Below are 8,432 nucleotides of genomic sequence, written 5' to 3'. Positions count from 1 at the left end.
ACACCTATACAAGATCTGGTGAACAAAATGTAATCATTATTCTATATTGATGGTTACTATAACCACCAACCATATTAAATTAAGGTTGATTGAAAAATGCCCATCGACAGAGACTACTGCAGTGAGTGTGTAGTCAGGCAAGCTAATAAATGAAAAAAATAAACATGATGGTCTTGTTTTTAAACATATATGGAGAACTAGCAAGCTGGCAAGCTAGCAAACATATTGAATCTTTAACAATGATTTATGACAGAGAAAGCGAAAATATTGGTTGAAATCAACACAAAATTAACACAAAATTGTATTGTATTTATAGTTAAGTATTAATAGCCTACTCAACGCTGAACATGAAATCATATCACATCAATTGTGAAGTCATGCAATTGTGAGCAACAAAAAAAAATTGATACTAAATGTTCGTATCCAACATATCTTGTGTGAAGGGTTCCGTACCCAAAAGATTTCAAAAGGGTAGGAATAGCCCTGGGAAGAGTCCAAAATCGCACACTTCACGGACCATCACATCCCCATGTGTTTCTACCTGAAAGTAAGCACCTGTTGTAAAATGATGTGTGATGTTTAGGTGTTTAAAGTGAGGGCATCCAGAGAAAGACAGAAGGGAAGCGGAATGCAATCTTGACCATCAAGGTTAATTGTATTTACCTACTAAAGAATAGGATACACTCCTTTGTTCATCCCAAAGACATCCATCTGAATCACATATCTCAAGAGCATAATTCTATATCTGTAATTAGGAGTTCACATGCATGTCAACTTGACTTTGAAGAGGGGCTTTATGACATTGCTTGAATATCAATTGATTGTTTTGAATGATTTTTTTTTAATAATTTCACATAATAACATATGAAAAGTGTAGTGAGTAAATGTTCCCTTCATATCACTCTGAGATCATGCAGCACCCCTCAATGAATATTAAGGGGTCTTTGATTTAGAAACTAATTTCTTAATATATTTTCTGCTTCTTCATCTGGAAAATAAGTTGCAGGCAATCCATTCAATCATCACTGAATGTATGCAGAAATCAATTTCATTCTGCCTTTAAATGGGGTTCTTATTCATAGATGGTATGGTACAAAACAGTATCTTCCACATTTTCTTTTTTTCAGAATGGAGATTATATACCTCATATGGTGTACAGCAATCTCTTGTGCTCGATCAAGAGGTCATCACATTGAGATAGAACTCTGATTGCTACTCCCCAAACACTGCACTTATGAGGCCTTTCCTTCTTGAGGGATTTTCCCCTCAGGATAGTTTCCATGCTCCATCTCGGAGATGTGGAGCTCATTTTGAACTCTGCACACCAGGGAAAAGGCCACATACGGCCCAGATTGACACTACCTTAAAACTCACAAACAAAGGAAAATGTGGAGAGAGCGAATCAAGACCTGCAGTATATGCCATCTGATGATGACCCTGTGCCCTCAACCTATTACCCTCTCACCCTTCCTTAATCTGTTCTCTGTGGGAATCACCAAAGTAGTCCTCCCGCAGACCTGCCTGCACTTCAGGAGCCGGCTACTCAACCCAATTTACAAGAGTTTCTGAATGGAGAGTTATCAATCATTCTTCTGTGGAATTCAGTAATTTTTTAAACACATCTGTAATCATAGTCTTTCCTTACCCTCCATGCATGTCATCATAGCATTCACAGTTCTGTCTTTCAATGGGAAAGTGTAATCATCTTTTTTGTAAGGGATGGGTCTGCTAAAAGGTCATCTTCAATGTACGTTCTGCACATTGGCTCACCTTCTCTAGGCGATTTTCTGATTTGTTATTCAGTATTCGCAAAGGTGCAAATAATATCAGCGAGATTGTCAATGGCATCTTCTGTAACCTCAAACTAAATTCTATCTCCATAGTTAAATCAGTCCTATTCAGATGAGTAGTGGTGTTTTTGCTCAGAATATTCATTAGTATGTCTTGTTTGCTGCAGAGCCAGGTCTTGTAAGAACTAATATGTGGTGCAATTAAACTGATCACAGCAAACAATTTTGCCCACTCTTTAATTCACTAATTATTAGCCTGCCAAACCCTCAGTTGATTTCATACATGCAAAAGTTACACCTGATGACATCTGCTGCCAGCAAGTTCATCCAACGGCGTAATGAGTGCTTGTCCAAAATTGCCCAGTGCCGTACTAGTCATCCCACTCATGCGTTTGGCACTTTGACAGAGGTTCATGGCCAACCCATTCGCCTGATTATGTTGCAATCAAAAGCCAAGCAGATTGCTAGTTAGCAGCAGGACACAACAAACGATTTATACATCAGAATATCTCAGTATGCATGTTTGCTTTAGGAAACACTTTCACCTCCATAGAGCTTCCAATGTTGTGCAAGCCATTTCACCCTGACAATTATCTTTTTTTCTGCGTGACATTTATGTCCTCACAGCCACTAAGGAGCACAATTACCGTGACCTGCCACTGTGCACTAATTAACATTTCCCCTTCGGTGTGATTTACTGCCCAGTGAAAGGAATGGACCCGAGCTTAAAATCAAATGGATAGTGAGTCACAGTCAAAAGTTACACCTGATGACATCTGCTGCCAGCAAGTTCATCAAACGGCGTAATAAGTGCTTGTCCAAAATTGCTCAGTGCCGTACCAGTCATCCCACTCATGGTTTGGCACTTTGACAGAGGTTCATGGCCAACCCATTCGCCTGATTCCAAGGTGAGGACAAATGCCCACTGGGTGAAGTGAGCTCTTGGTTAAAGTCATGAAGGTTCCTTCAATTAATTACAGTGTGTCTTCATATCTGTGCTGCAGTATTTTCAAAAGGCTTACAGTCAGTGGTTTCACATGGGTTGCTACTATTTTAATAGAACCCAATATGAATACTACAAAAAAACTCTCTCTCACACATTCACACACACACATCGTTGCACACAACACACACGCCAGTGTTATTATATGAAAAACGAAAAATTATGTTGTTAACTGAAATAAAATAATTCAATGGAACATGAACTTAAATGAAATAGAATTGCAGGTAAAAGAAAATGTATTTCCCCCTTGATTTGCACTTTTTGGTTGCTTGTCCTGATCTGTTTCACTAACTAAAACTCAAGTGAAATCAAACACCAACCTAAAGAACTAAACAAAAATATAGAGAAAATGTCAAAACTACAATAATAATGAGTCATGAATCAGTTTGATCGATGAAATACTGTGTTCATTGGTGTTTTCATGACAACATATTGTAGCAACCCCTAATGTGTATTGTACATCATGTACATTGGCCTGCATCTCGCTAAATTGCATTATCATTGTTTTCACCTGACATTACAACGGTAAGGGGGCCTATTAACATAGTTTGCACTCGGGCCCGTCAAGTCACTGTTACGCCGCTGGCTGATGCTCAGTACCTCGTTTCTTTCGTACCCCCTTCACAGTCTGGCATTTGTCTGGTAAACTTTGTTGATGTCAAGAGAAGTGTTAAATTGCCAACACTGTTCTATGTCCTATGTGTATTAGTATTGCATATCCCGAGCCAATACCCTGGTGTTTCCAACGCCGTTTTGCAAAACAAGCCAAAACACAATTTGTGGTTTTCAACTTTTATTATTCGAATGGGATTTTCAACACCTGACAATACACTGCACAGCATATTGTAATGCAACGTTGAATGGATGAATATCTTACATAAGGGTACCCAGCACTTTTCAAACCACACTCAAGCTTATGGTTATTGTCCCCACCACTTCTAAAAACGAACTGACACCCTTGATTATGACACACAAACAACTCTAAAGAATTGCAATTTCATAAACTAAGCACATTCATCTATTCATTTTGAGTTTTTGTGACTCTTGAGTGCCATATCTTTATATCCAGACTCTCGCAGGTACACAGTAATACGTCACTTCAGTTGAAAGACTCCTTCTCATGGTTGCCAGGGCACCAGCCAGGTATTATAGGCAGGGAAATGGAAGAGTCTGAACACACAATCTTACAGAAAGTGCCGAAATTCTTAAAATGATCAGAGCATTATACCATCACCACAAGTAAAAAAAGCCTCACTCTGCATGCCGTAGATACAGTATGTATTACCAATAGATAACTACTGAGGACAATGTACTAATCAGGCTTTATCATCTTCAGCTTTAGGACACAGTGTGTTGGATTTAGAGCGATATAGCAGAAATGGAATGTAGTATTCATAATTATGTTTTCAATAGTGCTTGATCACCTGTAATTTGGAATCGTTGTGGTTTCCTTAGCTTCAAATGAGCCATTCATTTCCACATAGGGAGCAGGTCCTCTTTCATGAAGCCATGTTGCACCACAATGTTTCTACAGTAGCTCACAACATACAACCATAAGACTGGCTCTATAGACTATAGAGGGGGGGGGGGGGGACGGAGGGTATTCATTTGGATGCAATCTGCAACCTCGCCACTAGATGACAATAAATCCTACACAATTCACCTTTAAATATTTCAAATAAACTAATACAAATGTTTAAATATCACAAACATTAACATAAACACTGCACTTAAAATCATCAACTCCATTATTTGTCCAGTGATTTCTGGCATCAGTAAGACAATGACCAAAAGGGTTTTGACTGATTACATTCATTAAATCCTTGTGCTAAAATTACTATCTAAATGGAATTTGAGGGATACCAAAACAATCGTCAGAATAACAAATGGTACAAGAGGCTTGACAAAGTAACAGATGTGGTCCCACCATTAGCCAATCAGCCTAGAGTGATTTGTTGCAATCATCGTAATTGGGACCTTTGTTATTGTGTGAGATGCTGGAGACTCTTGTGCTATCAAGTCCATTGTGATTGGCGCGCAGGTCTATAATCTGACAGGCTGTTGCGTAGGTACAGCGGAGGTGATAGCAAGAGGGAAGAAGTGATGGATGACACAGGCAGGGTGATGCCGCCAAGGACACTGCACCTCACTGCTCTTTGAAGAGCCTCATCTCTTGAACAGTAACACCAGAGAGACGGAACAGTGAGAAAAATAAGAAAGCTTTAGGAATTCATCATAAACTAAATATAAAATACAGGTTCACTTCAGCAACAAACACTAAATGGACTGTATGTTTAAGAAATATAAAAAAAATACTAAAATAAGTGCGTGTATTGTATGTGTGCTGATGGTACACTCAAAGTATGCGATGAATGCTGTGAATGCAATGGATGCGATGAATGCTGTGGATGTGATGAATAGGGATGGGAATCGATACGATTTTAACGATTACAATTCCATTTTCGATTCTGCTTATCGATCCGATTCTCTTATCAATTATCATTAGGCAAGGGGGGAAAAAAGAGTACAAACGGGTTTATTAAGATTCATTTTTTTTTTAATATAATATATCTCTTTATAGATGATGCACAGCATATACAGTTTGTACACATTTACATATTTTAAATAATCAAAAACAAACCTAAGAATAGTTCTATAAACTCTCAAAGTGGGGTCCAGGGACCATAGCCTAGGGATCTTTGTCCTTGATGGGGTGCCAAGGGGTCCCCAGAAAGAAAAGAATAATTAGTTTTGACTATAATTCCAACCATTAGTACATGATCATGGCAATTACAGTGATGTTTTTTTTTTTTTAAAGTGTATTCACCCTGAATGATGATGAGCTGGATACAATAAATGCGGTGAATTTTGATTACAGTGACGAATGCGGTGAATCTACAGTACTTTGAGTTTGTTTTGTAAAGATGTTTTGGGGTCATTAGAGAGATAACCCTTGTAAAATAAATAATTACATATTTGTACCATGCCTTAACAGAGAACAGTATTTTTCATGACTGTTGACATGTTTGAGCTCACCTTATCAGATCCCCAGTGAAACTCAACACTCTTATAGTTTGCTTTGTCAAAGGTGCAGCTGAATAAAAATGATAAATCGGCTAAACCTACATATAAAGCATGTCAGACCTGTAGAGAAAGTATCACTCCTGTAATTATACTCATCACTCCTGTAGTTAAACTCATCACTCCTGTAATTAAACTCATCACTCCTGTTATTATACTCCTCACTCCTGTAGTCAAGGCCCTTCGTAGTGTGGTCAAGTCTGCGGAGTTCATCATCGGCAGGGAGCTCCAAGCCCTGCAGGACACCTACCACACACGATGCCTCAGGAAAGCTGGCAAATTTTTCATGGGTGCAACCCACATATTCAGCTCTGCTTCTCATCCCACAAATTCATGTTCCTTACAAATGTGGCACCATTTAAAAGGGAACTAAACAGGCTGTGCAACGGTATAAGATTTATTGCCAAGAAGCATTGTTACAACAAAGAAATAATCTACCAAACACAAATTTCCTTTTTGTGCTATGTTTATTTCCTCAAGAAACATAACTTTCAATGTCCTTGCAGATTGCTGCTGGCTTCTTGAGTGCAGCCACGTTGCTGAAGCACTCCCCTTTAATTTCATAATTGAAATCATTCTTTACTCCTTGGTGAATGGATCCGCCAATTTTCCACTCCCAGCCAACACTTAAATATTGAGCTGGTGAGATTTGGGCACAAAGCCCCAGTTGGGCTAAAACTCTGTCAAGCTTCAGAAAGGTTGTATCTGTAATTATATACTGTTTCAAAATTTGGGGTGCTTCAATCTTTGAAATCTTTGAAATATAATTCAATAAATTAAGAGCATCCTTGAGCTACTTAAAAGCATTTTGTTGAAAAAATAAATAAATACAGGTCAGAACAAAATTAGGTGACATACTGTTTGTCATATGGCTAAACCTACATAATACAGAAGAAAACATTTTCACACAAAATCCTTTCCTTTTTTCTTTTTATTTCATCACTCTATCACAATGAAGACATGGAAAAGAAAGTTAACATTCAAAGCACAAGGAAACATTCAGAAAGTGGTCTTTGATGTCCATGCCGCTGTTACGACGCTGATGAAAGGCAAATTGTCCAGAGCAGTTTGAAACAGAGATGTCTCCGTTCATAGTTAGTTGAAATGATGGAACAACAATCTAATACATATTCCTACACACTTGCTCCATGTAAACTGTAAAAATAGGATCTGGATGTGTGCGTGTGACAACTTGGCAGAGCCTCCGAGATGTCCCTCACCTGGTGGCTGGGTAGCGCACCCTACAACACCTATAAATACAACACTGTATGCATTATGCAGAGTCATCAAAAACAACTGCACTGTTGACTGATAGACTTGTGATTTCAGCTGGCAGCAATGAAGTTTGATGAGGAAACCATGGCTAATATCTCATCAAAGTCATGAAACACTGTCCTCACACACTACAAATACAGTAACACATTGTAATGACAATAGGCACAAGATATTTTATTAAGCAATATTAACCACTTTAAAGCGTAGCATTTCACTGTCCCACAAGCAAGATAAATAGTAAGTCTAATGGAAACCCAATCTGAAATTGAAGGAATTAACTCTGAATTAACTGACTGAAAGCAAAGCCTAATTTATTTAGACAAGATGTTTTTATCCCAAAACAAAACGTTGATCTTAAGTGTCACTCAGTACCTTGTATTGGGTGCTCTAGGGACATTCAGAACATGAGACATTTTTTGAATGAATCTGATGCAGAATTCACCCACGTACCTGCCTGTAATTAGTTGAAGTCCCTGAAGTGATGAAGACAGAGACAAGGACTAGGAGATTGTCAGAGCATCTTCAGGTGTTGCCGTTGGAAAGAAACCAGGTGCATTATAAAACATCTCCTTGAAGACTTTCAAGCTTCAATTTTTATAATCAGTGTAGCGTTAACAATGAGTCACATCTAGCTAAGAACATATTCTAAGAGTGATTTACAGGACTCATTCATGCAGTGGTCAGAATCATAAAACACCACACACGTTCCATGGAGATTACACTTGTACACCAAGTTCAAAAATATTCTACTCTTTGCGTAACACAGCATAATCACGGTCATCATAGCAAACGGTTACACTCATTACCATAATTGTTATTTTATAGCATGGTTTCTTCCAATCAGTGCAGGAATATAGTACATAGCCCAGTCTGTTGAAGAAAAAAGGATTGTACAGATGGAAAATGTGCTGACAAAACAGCATTTCTCCTCTTCAGTAAACTGCCCTGCTCTTCTCTTGTACATGTCACCCAACTCCAGCTAAACATGAAACCTGACACAACTATACAACTACCTAAGATAGAAGCTTGCCTGAAAGATGTAAAATCATGGGTAGCTAACAATTTCCTAAACCTTAACACTGCTAAAACTGATGTTATGATTTTAGGCCCTGGACACTTTAGAATGACACTGTCCAGTCATTTACTCACACTTGATGGCATCTCACTAACATCCACCACAAAGGTACACAATCTTGATGTAACTATTGACCAAGACTTCATTCGACTCACACATTAAACAGTTCTCAAAGGAATAGTTTTTCATCTACGCAATAATGCCAAAA

This window comes from Sprattus sprattus (assembly GCF_963457725.1).
Source record: "Sprattus sprattus genome assembly, chromosome: 15".
Classification (NCBI taxonomy): Eukaryota; Metazoa; Chordata; class Actinopteri; order Clupeiformes; family Clupeidae; genus Sprattus; species Sprattus sprattus.
This window is presented reverse-complemented; position numbering follows the sequence as displayed.